This window comes from Ictidomys tridecemlineatus, chromosome 4 (assembly GCF_052094955.1).
Source record: "Ictidomys tridecemlineatus isolate mIctTri1 chromosome 4, mIctTri1.hap1, whole genome shotgun sequence".
In the NCBI taxonomy this organism is placed as follows: Eukaryota; Metazoa; Chordata; class Mammalia; order Rodentia; family Sciuridae; genus Ictidomys; species Ictidomys tridecemlineatus.
In genome coordinates, this window is record NC_135480.1 from 179,499,742 (window position 1) to 179,521,231 (window position 21,490).

Below are 21,490 nucleotides of genomic sequence, written 5' to 3' on the forward strand. Positions count from 1 at the left end.
GAGTATTTTATAAGTAGAATTGTTTTTTTCTTCAAACCTCTCCAAAAAAGCTGGGCACAGTGGCACTCCTATAATCTCAGCGACTCAGGCTGAGGCAGGAGGATCCTGAGGTCAAAACCAGCCTCAGCAACTTAATGAGGCCCTAAGGAACTTAATGAGACCTTGTCTTAAAATAAAAAATAAAAAGGGCTGGGGATGTGGCTCAGTGGTTAAGTGCCCCTGAATTCTATCCTGATACAAACCAAACCAAAGCAAACCAAACAAACAAACAAAAAACTCTCCAAAGAAATTTCAGCACCCTTTGTAGATTTCTATATAAGATAGCTGTGTTGGCTTTTCCCTTTATATGGTTCTGGTTATCAAATAGTTCAAAATAAATGAACTATTCCCAGATAAATTAAACCTTATGTTCATTTCTTTTAAGTCTGTATAAAGCTGGGTGTGATATCACTCACCTGTAATCCCAGCAGTTTGGGAGGCTAAGGCAGCAGGATTGCAAGTTCAAAGCCAGCCTGAGCAATATAGGGAGGCCCTAAGCAACTTAGTGAGACCCTGTCTCAAACTAAAAACTAAAAAGGGCTGGGCATGTAGCTCAGTGGTAATGTGATTCTGGGTTCAATTTCCAATACAAAAACAAACAAACAAATAAATAAATAAGATCTATATAAAGATGCTCATTACAGTTTTATTTGAAAAAGCCCCAAAGAAACATCTGGGAAACAATCCAAATGGCCTTCAATGGGTGAACGGTTAAGCAATTTATGGTACACCCATATCATGGAATACTATTTTGCAATAAAAAGAAACTGTACTTTTTTTTTTTTTTTTTTGGTGGTGCTGGGGATTGAACTCAGTGTCTTATGCATGCTAGGCAAGCACTCTATCAACTGAGCTGTATCCCCAGCCCAAGAAACTATACTTTTGATGCATGAAACAATTTGAATGAATTTCAAAAGAGTAATGATGGAGTGGAGGAGCCAATCTCAAAAGGATACTATATGATTCCACTCATATTGCCTTGCCAAAGTGAAAAAATAATGGAAATGGAGAACTGATTAGTGTTTTCCAGGAAGGGATGGTAGGAGGTAGCTGAGGTTATAAAGCTCAACAGGAGGAATTCTGTGATAGAACCCCTGGTGTTAATTTTGTATGTCAATTTGTCTGGGATAAGGGATGCTCAGATAGCTGGTCAAATGTTATTTTTTCTGGGTACATTATTCAGAATATTTCTAGAAGAGATTAACATTTGAGTCATAGACTGCCTAAAGATTTGTCCTTGCTAATAGAAGTTGGCATCATTCAATACATTGAGAATAGAAATAGAAATAGAAATGGGGAAAAAACAGTGGAAAAGGTGAATTCTCTCCCTTTCTTATTGAGCTGAGACATTGATCTTCTCTTGCTATCAGACATCAGAGCCCCTGGTTTATGAGCCTTTGGACTCTGGACTTTCATCATCAGTCCCCTGTTTCTTAGGCCTTTAGTCTCAAAGGTGGAGTTACACTGTCAACATCCCTAATTCTCAAGCTGTTAAACTTGGACAAAATTGAACCACTGGCTTTCTTTATTTTTCATCTTGAAGATAGCTTATCCAAACTATATCCAAATCATATCCAAACCATAGCATCCTTTTGGTTCTGTTTTTCTAGAAAATCCTGACTAACACAGAATTATTGTATATCTTGATTATTGTGGTAGTGACATAAATTTACATATGTTTGGTAAAATTGCATAGAACTAAATACATATGCACACAGCATCGACAAAAGAGCATCTCTGGGGAAAGCTGAAATAAGGTGTCAATGTCAGTTTCCTGGTTATGATATTGTACCCTGGTTATGATATTGTACCCTGGTTATGCACGAGATTACCATTGAAACTGAATGAAATGTATATGGGTGTCTATTATTTCTCACAACTGCACATGAATCTGTATTGATCATCAAATAAAAACAAACACCAAACAAAAACAAAAGATGGCTTCAAATTAAAAGTGTGTTCGTTAGCTTTATCCTTGAAACCGAATAGTTCTTTTCTAAAATGGGCAATTATTATAGATGCTTCCTGATTTATGATCACCTTACTTCTTGAAAAACTTATTGTAAATTGAAAACATTGAGGCCGATATTGCACTTAACTCTGAACATCACAGCTTCGCCCCTGTAGAGTATCAGTCTTTTACCCTCGAGATCACATGGCTGAATGGGAAATTGAGTTGGTTGCTGCCGCCCAGCATTGCATGAGAGGCGATGATACCACATATCACTAGCCTGGGAAAAGATCAAAATGTAAAATTTGAAGTATGGCTTCTATTGAACATGTGTCACTTTCACACCATAGAAAAGTTAAAAATTTGTAAGTCAAAAGATCCTAAGTTAGAGACCATCTGTATTTTGATTTCTTTTACAAAGTACTAGGCAGTTGAGGATTTAACATTCAGGATCTTCCTGTTTTTACATATTTCCTCCTACTCATCCCCTTGCTTTAGGAACTGCAATCCCATCATTCATCCCATGACAACTGCTTAGCATGTCTATCCTATTTGTTAAATCCAACACAGGAGAAGCTACTAAAGTAAGGAATGGAGAAGGGGATCTTCCTATGCACTGCCCCAATTATTCCCACACAGAGATAAACTGTGCACCTGAGGGAAAATAAAACAGAGCAGGTGAAAGCTCAATATTTGATAATCAAGGCCCAAATCAGTCCCCAAACGGCAAGATCTAACTGCAGTTTTGTCTAATTGCAGTCTCCTAAGAAGCAGAATCCCCAAGAGCCACATTTCAGGTGTGCAGATGGGGCTCTTGTCAAATGCCCTGCCCTCCTACCCCAGAGTTTCAGCCCCATTTACCCAACTTAATCTCCCTCAGTTACAAAGCTAGAGAGTTGGAGGTGATTTCAGTAAAAAAGTAGTAAATAGGTCTATTCCTATGTATAACCCAGAAAGTGTCTCATCTCTAAAGTTCAGGTAGTGTGGGGGGAAAAAAGGGTTTATTTGAGCTGGGAGCTTCTGAACCAAATTGAAGAGACAGCTGTGGAATTCCACATTGTCAGAAGTGAGGGTGAACTGAGAAATCTCCCATTCCACATCCATCATCCCACAGATCCAAGTTCCGAAAGCACAAGATGTTTACAGTACAGTTTGGCTGCAAAATATAAGTTGGAACCAGGTGTCTTAGTTTCTTCTTCTCTTTTTTTCATTGATTGATTGATTGATATTTTGGTACTGGGGATTGAACTCAGGAGCACTTAACCACTGAGCCACAACCTCAGCCTTTTTGATTTTTTATTTTGAGACAGGATCTTGCTAAGTTGCTTAGGGCCTTGCTAAATTACTAAGGCTAGCCTCAACTTGTGATCCTCCTGTCTCTGCCTCCTGAGTTGCTGGGATCATAGGCATGTGCCACCATGCTTGGCTAGTTCTCTTAGTTTCTAATCTGCTCCATTGTTCTTCATTTCCTCTTTAAATATCAATAGTAACAATCTGCTCTTTTATCATAACCCTTTCTCTCTTCATTACATATAAAGGCCCTACCTTCAATAATTCTCTGTACTTCCCTGACTTAACACCACCTGCCATCAACCAACCATCTAAAAAGCATAATCACTACCAGCATGTGTGGTGGTACACACATGTAACCCCAGTGACATGGGAGGCTGAGGCAGGAGGATCACAAACTCAGGGCCAGCCTCAGTAAATTATAGAGGCCCTAAACAACTTAGTGAGACTCTGTTTCAAAAATAAAAAATAAAAAGGGCTGGGGATGTCACTCAGTGGCCAAGCACCCCTGAGTTCAATCCCCAGTACCATATAAAAGAAAAGCATAACCAGTACCAACTGCACCTTACTTGCCACTGCCCATTCCCACTAACTTGAACAAAATGCTATGATCTTCAGCCAAGTTCCATGACTGCTTTACTCTTGCCAATTCCAGTCTGTATTAGTCCACTGGGGCTGCCATAACAAAATGTCACAGAGTGTTCTGCTAAACAATAGAGTTTTATTTTCTCACTGCCCTGGAGACTGGAAGTCCAAGATCAAAATTCCAGAAAATTTGGCCTCTGTTGAGGCCTTATTTTGCCAGAGCAGTGGGGTAGTTTTCGGAGAAGCCAAAGGGGAAAAAAAAAAAAGTGCCCAAAGACAGCACAGGATCAGGTGATTTATAGGGGAAAGCTTACAAGAGATCAGAAACTGTTCCAAGAGCTCTGTGGCAACCGGCTGACAGATAGCACCACTGTCCCTCATGGTGCTTTGACCTGCTGCACCTCCTGTTCCTCATGGTGTTTTGTCCAGGGGTGGCTGGCTGAATGAGTGACACGTTTCCTTTCCAGAGTGCCCTCCGTTCTGTACCAGTCCCCACTCAGGGGTTTTATATGGGAGGCTACAGAAGTGATGACATCATCAGCAATTCCAATGAGCAATTGTCCTGGTGTACATGCAAGAAAGTAGCTTTTTGCAGATAACACTAACTTGCCCTAGTTTCCATTGTGCAAGAAAGCCAGTGTCCTTCAAGATAATATATATCTGGACCTTCCAGCCAGGCTTGCTCTCATTGTTCCCTTGACTTGGCTAGGTTTGGGGGAAGAGCAGGGGCATTCAGGGACATGGTGTTTTACTGTCTCTCTTTACGTTAGGGATGATGTGGTCCCCCTTCCTGGCTTGCAGATGGTTGCCTTTTCACCTCCCATGACTTTTTCCTCTGTGCACTTGGAAAGATGGAGATTTCTGGTGTCTCTTTCTTGTTTCGTTTGCTTGTTTGCAGTACTGATGATGGAACCCAGGGGTGCTGTACCACTGAGCTACATCCCCAGCCTTTTTAATGTTTTTATTTTAAGACAGGATCTCACTAATTTGCCTAGGTTGACCTTGAACTTGCAATCCTCCTGCCTTAGCCTCCAGAGTGGTTGGAACTAGATGTGTGTGCCACCACACTTGGCAGATCTCTCTCTCATTTTTTTTGTACCAGATATTAAACTTGGGGGTACTCAACCACTGAGCCACATCCCTAGCCTTACTTTGTATTTTATTTAGAGCAGGGTCTCACTGAGTTTCTTAGCACCTCGCATTTGCTAAGGCTGGCTTTGAACTATCCATCTTCCTGCTTCAGCCTCCCAAGCCCCTGCGATCTCTTTTTTTTTTTAAACATTTTTTTTAGTTGCCAACAGACTTTTATTATTTATTCATTTATTTATAGCAGTGCTGAGACTCAAACCCAGTGACTTACACATGTCAGGCAAGCCTCTACCACTGAGCCACAATGCAGCCCTACATAGGATCTCTTTTTATAAAACCAGTAATCCTATCAGATTAATCCTATCCACCTTTATAACCTCATTTCATCTTAAGTATTTCCCTAAAGGCTATATCTCCAGGTCCTGTCACATTGGAGATAGGGCTTCAACATACAAATTTTGAGGGGATACAATTTACTTTTTCTGAATTTTTAAAAATTCCTCAAATGAAGCTCTTTAAATTTCCATTTTCAGTATTAACAGAAAATATTTTAGGAATAAACCCAAACAAAAGAATAAGATCTTTGCTGATAAAAAAGAAAATAAAAGAAAACCTATGTAAAAGTTTGTTCTTCTAACTAAATGGAAAGCAAAAACATTTTATGTGGCTGTGTAGCTGGCTGGGAAGACTCAAATAAAATGATTTTTTTTCCCAAACTAAATCTGTAAATTTCAAGGCAATTCTATTTAAAATCCCAATGGAGTTTAAAAAAAGAAAGAAAGAAAACACTGGACTGGACGGAGTAATTCTAAAGTTCTTTGATTTACTCTATGTATTGTTAAAGCAAAGACAGGAGAACTATTTAAATGTATTTTGGAAGGGAAACAAAAATGTGCTACATAGTTACAAAAAGAATGACGCAAAACTATAAATATTGACATTGAAGGCTTCAAGGTCTATTAGTAAGTTAAAAAAAAAAAAAGGAAAGTACAATGTAGAGAACATATTTTATGCTATAGTCTGATCCAAGAAGGAAGGAATGTATTCGTTATGTCCTATATTTGTCAGAATTCTGTTATTATAACAAAATATGTGAGGCTGATATTTTATAAAGAAAAGGGGTTTCTTTAACCCATAGTTCTGGAGGTTCCAGGGCCTGACACCAGCATCTGCTCAGCTCTGGTGAAAGCCTCACGGTGAATGGCATCACAATGGCAGGCATATATGTTACAGGGAGAGATCACATCACAGGTCAGGAAACCAGAGAGAGAGAGAGGGGAGGGGCCAGGTTTGCTCTTCTTATAACAACTTTTGTGAAAGTTAATTCAGAGTCCCATGAGAACTTCCTTAATGCCATCTGAGGGCAATGCCCCTTATAACCTCCCATTAGATCCCAACTCTTTTTTTTTTTAAATACTTGAGATAGAACCCAAGTCACATCCCCAGTCCTTTCTATATTTATTTTGAGACAGGATCTCATTAAGTTGCTTAGGGCCTCCCTAAATTTCTGAGGCTAGCTTTGAACTCTAGATCTTCCTGCCTCAGTCTCCCCAGCCACTGAGATTACAGGCATGCATCACAGCACCCAACAGGGTCCACCTCTTAAGGGTCTCATTACCTCTTTTTCTATGACCTTGGGACAAAGCTTCGGATCCAAGAGCCTTTGAGGAACAGATTCAAACCAAATAATATTCACATCCAAATAATAGCACACAACACCCACACATAGCACAGTACACACATATACTAGCATATATTAGGAATGTTCCTGAAACTATACAGGAGTTAGTAGACTGAAGGACAGAGGTGCGAGGGAAACTTATTTTTCATATATCCTCTGTACTCTTTGTCATCATGTGTATGCATTAAATAGAAAGAAAGAAACTTTTCATGAAACAAATTCAGCTGGGGAATTGATTCACGATAATAGTCAACAAACTTCTGATAAGAAGGACAATGTAAAGGAATGGCTGAATCAAACTTCAACCCATACTTAAAGCTTTTGTGATTAACAAATAGATCAATGAAGTTAAAGAGACCCACATTTTACCCGATTAGTCCCAATTCTTTGAGAAACAGAAGCGAGATGGAATGAGATGTGTTCCATCTATTGAAACATATTTATCAAGATACATGGAGAAGGAGTGACTGGGAAAACCATGATACCATGATGCAGGTCTGACTTCCCAGGAAGGAGAGAGGGAGGGAAGGTGTTCCCTGGCAGTGCAGTTCTGAGGAAGTTTCATTAAGGGCCAACAAGAAGGTCTTGAGCTGAAGCCATAAGTCAGAAGAACCCCTCCTCTTCCAGAAAGGGACCTGTCAGCCTCTCTTTAGGCCCAATGGCCGACTGGGAGACCCAAGGCCCAAGGGAGACCATAGAACAAAAAATGATGACGGATTTCAGAGTTCCAGCCGGAGCCATTGGAAGTTACTCTCCTTGCCTTAAATCTCTATCATTTAAGATCTCCTCATATACCACGTGTACACACAAGCACACACATATGTATATATCTGAATTTAGGACATGACGAATGTGACATTTCAAGTAAGTGAAATAAAAGATGATTCAATAGGTAGTGTTTGATGATGGGCTATGAATCTGGAAATAAAAATTTTATTTATATTTCAACCTAAATTCTAAATGTTATAGAAAAACTATCTTGGGAAAAAATAATAAAGAATATTTTCTGAGACATAAAGAAGGCCTTTATAAGCAAATCACTAAGTCCCGAATCTACTGCCATTAGATTTTATAAACATTTCCAGCTTTGGTATGGTTAAAAAAAAAAAATATATATATATATATATATATATACACACACACACACACACACACACACACATACATACATATATATCATGACAGATAAAAGACAAGCACAGACGGTTAAAGTATGCACATAAGCCTCCCACACCGAAAAACTAACCGAAAAAATTGACTTAAAAGATAAATTCAAATGGTCACTAAACTTTTGAAATATTTTTTTCAGTTAAATAGAGAAATGTAACTTAAAACCCTGTGATATCATTTTTAGCTATCCATGCAGGCGAACATTTCCAGGATTGATAATGCCCCATACTGGTGAGAGATGGAGATAAAAGCACTTTAGATTCAGATTCTTTGTCAGAGTGAAAACTGGGACAGGTTTTTGGGAGGGAAATTGGACAGTGATCATCAAAATTTGAAGTGGTATCAGAGAGTGAGGGCCTTAACTCAGAAATTTCAGATCTAAAAATCTGCTGTACAAAAATATTCACACTTATGCATAGAGATAAATGAACAAGGATATTCAGTATGAGCAATGCTTGTAGAACAAAATCTCCGACAGCAACATAGATGTTTGTCATCAGAGGAATATTAAAGAAACATTAGAGTACATCCGTGATTGTGACTCTGCACAGTTTATTTTATATACAGTAAGTGGTTGCGCTAGGCATAGTCTTACATATTATGAAATATTATGGATCTACTAAAAAGCAAAGAACACTATAGTTTTATAATTACTGATACAGAAAGATCTCTATGGCATATTATTGAGGAAAAAATCAATATATAGATCTATGTTATACTGATTGTTTTTGTGTTAACTTTTAAAGTGAAAGGCAAATTCGTGTAAATGGTATATTTTAATAACTATAAACTTTTTTATTAAGTGATACTTTAAAGAAGTCCAACAGTAAACTACAAACTGGAATAGACAAAAGATAGATAAGCAAATTATCTTAAGAACTCTTACAAATCAATAACAAAAAGGCAAATTCAGTTTTTAAATGGCAAAAGATTTGAACAGATATTTCTGACTTCAGGGAAGCCACTAAACCTCCCATGAGATGATTCCCATTTACAGATTTTCCTATATGTTAAATGATAGAATTGAACCAAAGGAGCTCAGCATTATTCTATTAAAACACAATACACACACACACACACACACACACACACACACACACACACACAACTCAACATATTCACCAAAATGGCCAAAATAAAAAGACTGGTAATTCTAAGTATTGATGAGGATTTGGGACCATGGAAATGACTATAAATAGAGCAACAACACTGGAAACCTATTTGGTAGTTTCTTATAAAATGAAATATGCATTATTTTACCTCATGGTAAAGCAATTCTATTTCTAGATATAAACCCCAAAGAAACGAGCACTGCTACCCAAGACACAACAACAAACTCATACAGGAATGTTCACAGTAGTTTTATTCATAATAGCCCAAACTGGAAACAACCTAATTCTCATTATCACCAGAACAATAAAGTGTGGTATTTTTCATACAGTAGAATACCACACAGAAGTATAAAGGGATGAACAACAGCTTTACACAATGAAAACATACAATTGCATGATTTCATTTACAAGCTCAAGAACAGATAGAACCAAGCTATTGTGATAGGAATCAGAATAGTTGGAGGTGGGGGTTAGCTCAGTAGCAGAGTGCATGCTTAGCATGTGCAAGGCCCTGGATTCAATCTCCAGCACAAGGAAGGAAAGAAAGGAGGGAGAAAGGAAAGAAGGAAGGGAAGTGGGGCAGAAAGGAAAGGAAGAACTCAGATGAGTGGTTGTGTGTCAGCGGAGAGAGGGGCAGGATGATAGGAAGGAGAACATTTTTCTGAATTGAAGGAAATTTCCCTTTTGTAGATGATGGTTGCACAGATGCATATATTTGTCAAAACTCATCAGTTTTGCACTCATTCATTTATTCATTTTTAATACTAAAGAATTTGGCATAAAGAGTGGAGAAAGGTGACAATGGGCATTCTGCAATTTTTGAAGGGGAATACAAGACATGTTAAAATATCTGAAAATTGATTGCATTCATTTTTTAACATTCATTCTTTATTAAACCCAATTTTACTCTGAAACTTTCTAATTTATTTTTTACCATTTCTACCCCTAATACTCATCTCACCTAACAAAGTCTACTTTCAGAATCAAAGTAGAACTGAGACAAGGAGAGAAAAGAAGAAACTGTACATGACATTCTAAGACAAAGATAGAAACAAGGTTAATTACTTAAAGAAAAAGTCTGTAATAGAATTAACTAAGTTGTGGATAATGACAAATACAGGAAAAGAACTATTTCTCCAGAGGGAAGGAAGCAGATCTTAGAGGAAGTCTTTAGAGAAAAAAAGATGAAGTGAAAGCGCTAATTAACTGGATCTGACCTCAGGGAAGCCACTAAACCTCCCATGGAATGATTCCCATTTACAGATTTTCCTATATGTTAAATGATAGAATTGAACCAAAGGAGCTCAGCATTATTCTATTAAAATATAATAATTAATATTTATGACTCATCCAGAAATAGCTAATTTGTATTACCCTATGCAAAGTAATGTCCTAGGCAACATATCTCCATTGTCTTATTTAATTTATACTTTAATTGGTGAGTGAATTTTATAATTTGCATACTTGCATCAGGTAAAAATGATTAAAAATAACATTTCTATGTCTTTAATAACAATAACGCAGCCAGGCACGTTGGCACACCTGTAATCCCAGCAGCTAGGAGACTGAGACTGGAGGATTTCAAGTTCAAAGCCAGCCTCAGCAATTTAGCAAGGTGCTAAGTAACTCAGCAAGACCCTGTTTCTAAATAAAATACAAAAACGGGCTGGGGATGTGGCTCAGTGGTTAAGTAAGTCTATGTTCAATTCCTGGTACCAAAAAAAAAAAAAACAATAGTAATAATAATAATAATAATGCAGCATTGTTATAGAAAATCTTACAGGAAAAAAATAGACCTTTCAACCCTCAAATAATTAGCAACATTTTAGAGTATATTCACTAAATCTTTTAAATATACATACATACTTTTACTTTTTTATTTTAAAAATAATATTGGGATAAAATTTAACATACTATTTGTATCTTGTTTTTATTTTCAAAAGCATGACTTTTTCAATAACCACACAACATTCTGTTTTATAAATAAAAAGAATCGGATCCCTTATTATTGGCCCTAAGGAAAAGATTTGACACCAGTGATGTAAATTTTAATTACACGAAAAATTCCCTGGGGCAGTGTCTTAATCAGGATCCCCAGAGGAAACAGATGGTATACTTGAAGAGGGTAATTTGAGGAGTGTTAAATACAGGAACAATTTTCAAAGAAGTGGGCAGGACTAGGGCACTACAAGTAATAAGGCAGCATTTGACAGCACTGCTGATGGCACCCCTTAGCTTGAAGGGGCAAGAAAGAGGATGGGGCAGTTCCTGGAACCTGGAGACAAAGGAATCTCCATGGAGACATCTGCCTGATAGCGCTGAAGCTGGCACCATGTCAGGGAGCTGTGAGCCTCCTGCTTTCTGTCTGGAGGGCTGGAGGGAGCAGGGGATGAACACTTGGAGACTTCTTGCTCTAAACTGCTGCTCATTTTCCTCACTCTGGAGAGGGCCAGGAGGTCAGTGTAGAAAACAAGGGTCAATCTCCAGTGGGTGCAAGGCATGATAGAGAAAAATGAAGAGTACAGTTGGAGGAGTGAATGGAATTCTAAACGTATATGTTTTTGCTTTAATCAATCTTTGTAATGACAGTCTGGGAGTCACAGAAGGTTTCTTTTATAAGTGCTGCCTAAACTGAGATCTAGAGGATGGGCAGGTGTTGAGAACGCCAAGAGCAAGAAAAGAAACCACAAAGCAGCTGTGCAAGATCCCTGAGGAGGGAGGAATTGAAAGATGGCCCAGGGGTGAAACAGAAAGACAAAAGGGAAGAGCAGAGTAGAAGAGTGAAGACTTAGGTAGGCTCCATGGTAGGTAGATTCCACTTTGGATTTTGAACTTTATCCTTAAAAGAAAAGTAAGACATTGACTGGTATTAGCCATCCAATTACAGATTAGATTTGTATCAGAAAATCACCCTCCCCTCTGTTTGCTTTCTCCCTGAGAAGCAGCAAGAGGATTGAGGCTCTGCCTTCTAGAGACCCATCCCCAGTTATTTGCTCCTTTGTTGAGTGCTTCCTTTCCTCACTTCATGGTGTGGAGTGGTCCAACCTGACTAGAGTGTGAGCTCCTAGGCAAGTAGGATTAAGCTCTTTCATCTTTGTATGCTAACCATCACATAGCCCACTGTGCTGTTCATTTGTTTATCATTTATCCAGGTAAATCTGTATTCCCTGGGATCAACTCTGTGTTAGGAACTGGAGAATCAACTGGGAGCAAGACCCAGTCCCCACTTCCCTAGATGGTACTATCTTAGGAGGACACTGTCACCAAAACAGGCAATTTATGACCCTAAGGTAAATGCTGATGGTGAGACAGGCAGCGAAGTTCAGGTAGTCAATATAGTTAATGAATGATTGGGCCTGAGAGGTTGAGGATTGGTTAATCAAAGAAAGAATACAATGTGTTGCTGGTGATTGTACTCCCCAACACAATGTGTTGCTAAGGATTCGGGCTCCTGCTCCTTCTTGCCCTTAAACACACACAGAGAAGAAAGAGAAGGCAGCTGAGCATGGTGGCCCACACCTGTAATCCCAGGGACTGGGAAGGTTGAAGCAGGAGGATCATAAATTCAAAGTAAGCTTCAGCAATTTAGTGAGGCCCTAAGCAACTCAGCAAGACCTTGTCAAGAAAGAAAGAAAGAAAGAAAGAAAGAAAGAAAGAAAGAAAGAGAGAGAGAGAGAGAGAGAGAGAGAGAGAGAGAGAGAGAAAGAGAGAAAGAGAGAAAGAAAGAAAGAAGAAAGAAAGAAAGAAGGGCTGGGGATGTGGCTCAGTCCCTTGGGTTCAGGCCCCAGTGGGAAAGGGTGAGGGAGAAAAGAAAGAGAAAGCATAATTACAAGGGGGTTCTGGAATCTGTAATAGAGACAAGACTACCCCTTCCCACAGAACCTAGCACTGGGGCCCTTTCTCCTCAAAGAAGTCTGTCTCAGTCCCTTTTTTAAATAAAACTCGATTTCTGTTCTTGCCTCTGGTGTTTCATCAACACGGGGAACAAAGACTTGTGCCTGATCTCCAAGACTGTTATCAATAGGATGAGAACCAGTGCCCCGGAGAACCGTGGATGGAATAAGCCTGGAGAGACAACCTGGCTGCCATTCCTCTGCTAGCTGCAAACAGGAGTCCTGGCTGAGACCCACTTTATCCTCCCACTGCATTACTTCTCACGTGTGAACGCTGGGGTTGGGTGTGGGGTGGAGGTTAAGGGACACCCCTAACATTCCCAGTCCTCTGCCTCTGCAGGTTCTGTGATATCTATCAAGTGCAGGAGTGCGAGAGCATCCTTCACGCCACGTGGTGGCCATACCCAGCAGTTACTAATATTTCTGGAATAAATGAATGAGTAATTGGAACACTTGTACAGGTCCAACTTCCTGCCCTTCCTTCCACTTGAGAAGTGGATTCCCCGCTATTCTTTCCCCAAACCCTAAGCCCAAATCACTGGGCCGCTGACAGAGGCCCCGCCCACTTCGGGGCGCGGCTCAGCCGGGCGCGCTCCCCCGGCGCCAGCGCCGCCGCACTCGGGGACTGGCGGAATCAAGTTCCGGGTCTCAGTGCGCCTGCGCAGTTGGCGTTGCGGCTGCAGGAAGGCGGAGCCTGAGAGCTCGCGCTGCGGTGAAACCGAAAATACGGAAAGGATCGGAACGGGTGTTTGCTCGGGCTCTGCGGGGTTCCTTCTGGTCTGGTCCTTTACTGGGTATCGTTCCTGGGGGTACTCGAAGAGATCCAATCATGAACTCATCTGCTCATCTGAGTTTACAGTGTGCCTTTTACTGCTAACTTATTTGTTCTTTTTTTTTTTTTTCAGTTAAGTTTAGTGAAAAAACTAACTTTGTTCTGAATGTGTAGTCTTGGGCAAACTGTCTGTCTCAGCTTCAGTATCTAAGTGTAGGGAATAGAGCTGATAACAGGCACCTCACACACTTGTTGTGGAGATTAAATGCAACAGTGTGTGAAGTGTTTAGCAATGTGCTTGGTAACCAGAGAAAGTCTAATAACCATTAAGTGATATTGTGAGGGGCTGGGGTTGTAACTCAGTGGTAGAGCACTTGCCTAGCATGTGTGAGGCACTGGGTTTGATCCTCAACGCCACATATAAATAAATGAATAAAATAAAGGTCCATCAACATCTAAAAAATTTTAAAAAGTGATAGTGTGACCATTATCATTATTAATATAATAATCATCAGACTGTGGTTTTGTGTGAGTATGTCAGAATCTTTTGTAGGCAGCTATTATGCTGGCAATCCCCGGGAACTAGGAACCATCAGACAACATAAGAAGTAACGGAAAATACAAGACTGGATGTTACAGCTTGCTACATGATGTTTTTATTTTTTTTAAGAGTGAACATCCTAGGCTGGAGTTGTGGTTCAGCGGTAGAGCGCTCGACCAGAGCGTGCGAGGCCCTAGGTTCCATCTTCAGTACCACATAAAACTAAATAAATAAAATAAAGGTATTGTATCCAACTGCAACTAAAAAATAAATATTAAAAAATAAAGAGTGAACATCTTACTCAGATCCCATATGAGAGAACTTGGAATGAACTCCCTCTCCCTCCAGAACATTATGTCAAAACTTATCAGATCCCATACTTGAATTACTGTCCTGAACTACTGGACTTCAAAATACATGTAAACTCATAAATACCATATTAGATAAACACCATTATCTATGGAACATCACAAACCAGGACACTCTGAAATGCCAACTGATAGAATCTGCACACGGGCACATGAACATACAGTTAGTTATTCATGGTGCAAGATTATGATTAGGCTGGGCACAGTGGCACCCCCCTATAATCCCAGTGGCTAGGGAGGCTGTAGGCGGGAGGATCAAGAGTTCAAAGCCAGCCTCACCAAGGGGAGGCCCTAAACAACTTAGTGAGAAGCTGTCTCTAAATAAAATACAAAATAGGGCTAGGGATGTGGTTCAGTGGTTGAGTGCTTCTGAGTTCAATCCCAGTATCAAAAAAATAAAAAATAAAAGATTATGACTAGGAGAAAGGAATTTCTTTATTTCCGTTCTATACGTATAACATCAAAGCAAAAGGACTGCAATTTAAAGCAGGTAAATTTCTATTTACTACTTATAGTAAATAAGTATAAATTATAATTAAAATTATAATGAGTTAGGACAGACAAACCATTTCAGATTATTTAGGACCTGCTCCATATTTGAGAACCAGGCTTACATCTGCACCATAGTTCATACACTGTCAGAATTAAGATTGCCATATATTTAGCCAGGTATGGTGGTTCACACCTATAATACCAGCAACTCAGGAAGCTGAGGCAGGAAGTGTGCAAGTTCAAGGTCAGCCTCGGCAATTTAGTGTGAGGCTCTAAACAACTTAGCAAGATCCTCTCTCTCTCTCTCTCTCTCTCTCTCTCTCTCTCTCTCTCTCTCTCTTTTTAGAGAATTTTTTAATATTTACTTTTTAGTTTTCGGTGGACACAACATCTTTCTTTTATTTTTTATGTTGTGCTGAGGATTGAACCCAGTGCCCTGCGCATGCCAGGCAAGCGCGCTACTGCTTGAGCCACATCCCCAGCCCCAAGATCCTGTCTTAAAATGAAAAAAAAATAATAAAAAATAAAAAGGGCTGGGGATGTATCTCATGGTTAATCACCCTTGGGTTCAATCCCCAGTACCGAAAAAAAAAAAAAAAAAGAGAGATTTCCATAAGTGTATTAAAAAAATGACCAACAACCTACCATTAAAGCATTAGGAATATGAGTCAAATCAAAATACTTAATAGGCAAATTTATAAAATCATGGGGTAATAAAGTATTTTGTGAAATTTTCACATTTCTTATTGAAGTGGCACCCCCTTTCTCCACAGAAAAGCCCTCTTCACCATGGCTGATTTTAGGACTGTCAGCAAAAGAGTCTCTGCCAAAGAGTGCAAAGTATATAAACTTCCTATTTTCATGTTGCCCTGTTTACTTGGTCACTGGCCAAGAAAATACCAGCACTCCAGGTGCTGGACACCCCCTTACTAGTTTTTCACAAATATATCAAGTATAGTACTTTGAAGAAATGTGCAAACAAGGCCTCTGGCCTTGAGCTGGGCTTCACAGAGATGTCTACATTTTTAAGATAAGTTACAATAGGGCTCCATGGTAACAGCTGGCAGGGGGAGGAAAGAAAAGGGAAAAGAAGCTCTCTCCTTCTCAGGTGTTGTCCTTGAAGAGTTAACTTGCCCAGAACAGTGAAAGAAAAAGCTGCTTTTATGTGAACTTCTGCAGACTATGAACTTCTGAGCCTCTCCCCTTACATGCTGGGTATAAAACTCTGAAACTCCCTGAACTCGGGATTCAGGAGATTAATTGATTACAGCAAAAGCTGTGCCCTCTGAACCTGGCTGCAGCCAAGTAAAAATGTTTCTTGCTATCTTTGGTACCTTGCCTCATTTGTCCCTACAACATTATAATGTCTTTGGTTCTACTGAATGCTTTAGTGGCTTGTTTAAACAAGATTGCTTATTATAAATAAGATTGATTATTTATAATCCTGAAATTAAGGCATAAACCAAAATTCTATGGCAGATTACTAAAATCATTAAACATGGATTTAAACATACAAATCCAATGACTATACTTTTTGGAAAACGTCACTACCCATACTAACAAATATTATTATCTATTAGATTGTAGCTAATAATTATAAACACTGAAGGGAAAAGTCTTAATTAGAAAATATAACACCTTTCTACAGGTAAAATTATTTATTAATTCTCCTGCTATAAAACTCAGATGATAAAAGGTAAAGGTATCTTACACCCAATTAAAGACACAAACCTCATGTATTTGTTATATGAACTTAAAAGCAATGAGACTTTTACCTCCTAAAAAAAAATCAAAGCAAGCAGTACATAGACTTGGGAGGCTGAGAGAAGGATCACAAGTTCAAGCCAGCCTCAGCAACTTAGTGAGACCGAATCTCAAAATAAAAAATAAAGATGTCTGAAAATGTAGCTGAGTGGTAAAATGTCCCTGGGTTCAATCCCCAGTACCAAAAAAAAAAAGAAAAAAAAAAAGAAAAGAAAAAAGAAAGAGAAAAAGAAATCAGTACTGATAGGTTTGAATACAAATTCCACCAACAAATATTTTGGACTTGCATCTAATACATTAACATAACTAGTAGAGATAGAGTTTTAGATGCATGCTTGGCATTACACAAGTACCAACCCTGAAAAGTGCTGTAACATTTTAAATGCTTTACTTTTTTTCTAAACTGAAATGCAATACTCTGGAAAGAACACAACAGTACCATCTGTGGAGCAGCTGACTTCATCTTTTGATTTGGTAAACCAGGTTCTCCTTATCCCAACCCTTCTGTTCCCCCACTATCAAGATGGAAAACTTTTCACCAATGGGAGAGAGAGAGAGAGAGAGAGAGAGAGAGAGAGAGAGAGAGAGAGAGAGAGAGAGAGAGAGAGAGAGAGAGATCTTCAAAAAGCTGAGGGACCTCTCAAGCAGCAACTACTTTTTTTCTCAGAGAGAATAGAACATGGCCATCTGGAAGAAGATGACAATGGCAGTATTTGACCTACATTAGCCATTTCAACACTCTCCTGTTTTAACCCACTTGCTCTTGCACTAGTTCTATTACCAGGTACTGCCCAACCTATCTTCCCAACTTGGCTTTGACAATTGGGTGCAGCTTTGGATAGTATTCAAGGATGGTGTGAATTCCACCCTGATTTTATCTCTGATTTGTTTAAGTGTTGTGTTACATTATTATAAAACAACTACAGTATATTCAGAATGGGCTCTAGGCTTTATGCAACCAACTCTCATAGGGACTTCTGCCACTGTTTCCATCATGCAACATTGTTGCTTTTGCTTAGCTGGGTGCCTAGGAATTGGATTGCATCCTTTAGGAATTCCTAAACATTGTCATAAATACCCACTTATATTAATTGCATTAGACCACTTTTCTTAGTTTGCTAAAATGGATTTGGATACTACACTCCTAGCCTTGCTGGTACTCTGGGAGCAACACCATTTCTGCTACTGTTCTTATTACTCTTAATCCCTTTGCTTCCTTGCTGAAATATAAAGGAAAATATTTAACTTTGGCTATTACCAAGGCAATATTAGTTGCCCATTAAGGCAATATTAGTTCATGCTAATTAGGCAATATTAATTACATTCCACATATACAAACCTATGTAAACCCCTGTAATTTGAAGCAGTTTTTGCACTACTGTGCAAAGATCTATGACTTTAATCTCCCCTGTAATTAGAGAATGAAATGTTTGGCTAGAAGAAAAATCTTTTTTGATTTGTCATTTAATTGTAAACAAACACAAAAGATGGTATATGCTCACTCCCATCTGACCTAGCAGATTCTTTTGATTCTATGCAACAATTCTTCACTATTAGAGGATGCTTTTTAAAATGTCTTTTACTTACTAGTTGGAGACAAAATGACAATTCTACTTGCCTCAATTGAACCTGAAGCCGATTCACATACATTATGTAATGATACCTTGAACTTTCCTCTAAAGATATGTACCACTTAGCAACGCAGCAATAGCTTCATGATTGGCTCACAATAAAACAAAACTATGTTCATGTAAGTTATAAATATTTCTGTGCAGAAGCAAACACTGCAGGTAGCATGTAGATATCAGCACTTAAAACCCTTCCATCATAGTCAAAACACCACTTTTGTCAATATTGGTCTATAGTAAAACACTCATTAATCCCACTAAAATGGTCCTCTACTAGCAACAGCATTTAATCTTTGCCATACACTTAAAACCTTCATTTAGATGTTCCTGAGATCATAATGTTATAAATGATAATAGTATTACTTGGTTGACATCAGAATGGCCAAATTTATTCTTTTATGGTCACTTAATTGTACATGAAACTATGTGCCATTTCCATAGCTGTCTTCTTTCTCTTTTTTTTAACTTTTCTTTTGTAGTTGAAGGTGGACACAACACCTTTATTTTATTTATTTATTTTTATGTGGTGCTAAGGATCAAACCCAATGCCTTACACTTGCTAGGCAAGTGCTCTACCACTGAGCTACAGTTAGCTGTCTTCTTTAACCCAACCACATTCTTCAACATCTCTCCTACTGAGAATTAAATTGGCAACATCAAAATTTTCCACTTATTCTCACAATGTTAACTTTGCCACATTTAAATATAAAGGAAATATAAAGAAAAATATTTTCCCCAATAATATATCCACAGCTTGTCTACAGGCACATCACTTTCAAAATAAAAGGCATACAGTGCTGTGAGTTATGTGTATGTGTAAATAAATGAAATAAAAAGAGGCAAATAAAGTGAAGATAAAATTTAAAGATACTATATGCATCAAAAAGTTCATTTTTGTCAACATACTGCCAAAATGACACCTAATTACAGATGGCCTAAAAATAGTCTATTGCAAGATGCAACTCTTCTACATGGGAGAATGCTATATTCATTGCCTCTGCAGGATCTGCCACGCTGGGATCATTAATACCCATATTTTCTGGTTACAATATATTTGCTCTCTCTATATGCTATTATAATAATATACACATCAACATCTCTGCATTGGCAGTACCAACAGGTTTTGATAGTAGTCTCACTCATTCTACCTGCAATGAGACTACACTTCACAATAATCACACTTTAGTGACTTCTACCACTTAACATCTTACACAATTTTAAATTTTACATGTGAAATATTCTTTAATGCCATGTATGGTACAGTTTACAAATATTCTTACAATGTTTCAGGAATATATTCTAATATTAACACACTCTTCAAACTTGAAATTTAATATGTTCAGACACCTGTACCATTATATTTAACAGTATACTATGCAAAAGTATCTGTGGGCAAAACAACCTCTCTAGAGTTCCCTCTTGGGATAATACCACCTTAAAGATTTGGAATTTTACTACAACTGACTACATGGATCAGAAGGCTAGAATGAAATCTGATATGCTACCTTGTAGCAGGTAGAATATATTCTTTGTTTCAGTGACCTCAAATGCAGATGAATTTACCTTGTGGTCTACAACATATCAGGTGCTATAATATATGAATCTAGTTTGAATACTAATGTACATCCACATGAAAATGGTTGGACTGAATTATCTCTAGTGATACATAGCTATTTAATACATCCATGTACAATGTATGTGAGCCTATCAGATAACTGAATACAGATGTATAAATTTTATGTCTATTTTAAAACAAATGGTCAGCCTTATGAAGTTTTATAGAGGTAAAATTGCTATAAAAATCATTTTACCCTAGCTTATACATGGTATTTTACAGCATGCTGCTATTTGACTATTTTCAAACAAGGAATTGGGAACTGATGACTAAGGATAAATTTAATATAATTCTGTCACACCTGTAATCTCAGTGACTCAGCAGGCTGAAACAGGAGAATTGCAAATTTGAAGTCAGTTTTAGCAATTTAATGAGATCCTGTCTCAAAATAAGAAATAAAAGGACTGGACGTGGTAATGCACACCTGTAATCCCAACAGCTTGGGAGGCTGAGGCACGAGGATCACAAGTTCAAAGCCAGCCTCAACAATTTAGCAAGGCCCTAAGCAATTTAGGGAGACCCTGTCTCAAAATAAAATATAAAAAGGGCTGGGGATGTGGCTCAGTGGTTAAGAGATCCTGGGTTCAATTCCTGGTATGAGAAAGGAAGGAAGGAAGGAAAGGAAGGAAGGAAGAAAGGAAGGAAGGAAGGAAAGAAGGAAGGAAGGGAGGAAGGAAGGAAGAAAAGGAAGGGAAAGAAAAGAAAAGAAAGAAAGGAAGGGGACTGGAGATTTAGTTGTGTGGTAAAGTGCTCCTGGCACAATCCCTAGTCCAAAAAACAAAAACAAAACAAAACAACAACAACAAAACCTCTCATACTTTGATCGTCTCCTTATCTCCACTATATGCAGCACTGGAAAATATTCTGATTTTTAAAAGGCAAAAAAGGTATTCTCCCTGTCCTGCTCTCACTCCCAGAGTTATCCTGTAGTTTGCAGTCTCCAGATATTTTTACTTACATATCTCTACATGGGTATGACTTGTCATAATTAGGAGTTTATTTGGCTTCAGGAAAATGAAAACCTAACAAAATGAAACAATCCATTAGTCTCATTCAAAAAGAAGCCCAAAGGAAATGATGAAAATGTCCTTATATGAATAATAAACAAAATAGGGTACATACATACAACAGAATTTTATACAGCCTTTAAAAAGAGAGAAATTCTGACTCATGTTACAACCTGAATAATTGTTGAAGACATACTAAGTGAAAGAAGTCAGACACACGAAGAACTCAAATTACATGATTCCTCTCATATGAGATACCTGGACTAGTTAAATGCATAAAGACAGAGAGTAGAATGGTGGTTACCTGAGACTGGGGGTAGAGCAGGAAGGGGGAGCAATGTTTAATGGGTAGGATTTCCGGGGTTTTGTTGTTGTTGTTGTTGATGATGATGATGATGATGATTTGGTATTGGGGATTAAATCCAGGGGCACTTAACTCCTGAGCCATATCTGCAACCCTTTTTTATATTTTACGTAGAGACAGGATCTTAGT

The 21,490-nt window shown here is 38.4% G+C and overlaps 1 long non-coding RNA gene across 1 annotated transcript in view; it reads right to left on the reverse strand.

The window, feature by feature from the left end:
- LOC144377315 (uncharacterized) overlaps positions 1 to 21,490 on the reverse strand; it is a 54,383-nt gene that overhangs the window by 22,347 nt on the left and 10,546 nt on the right. The window lies entirely within an intron of this gene.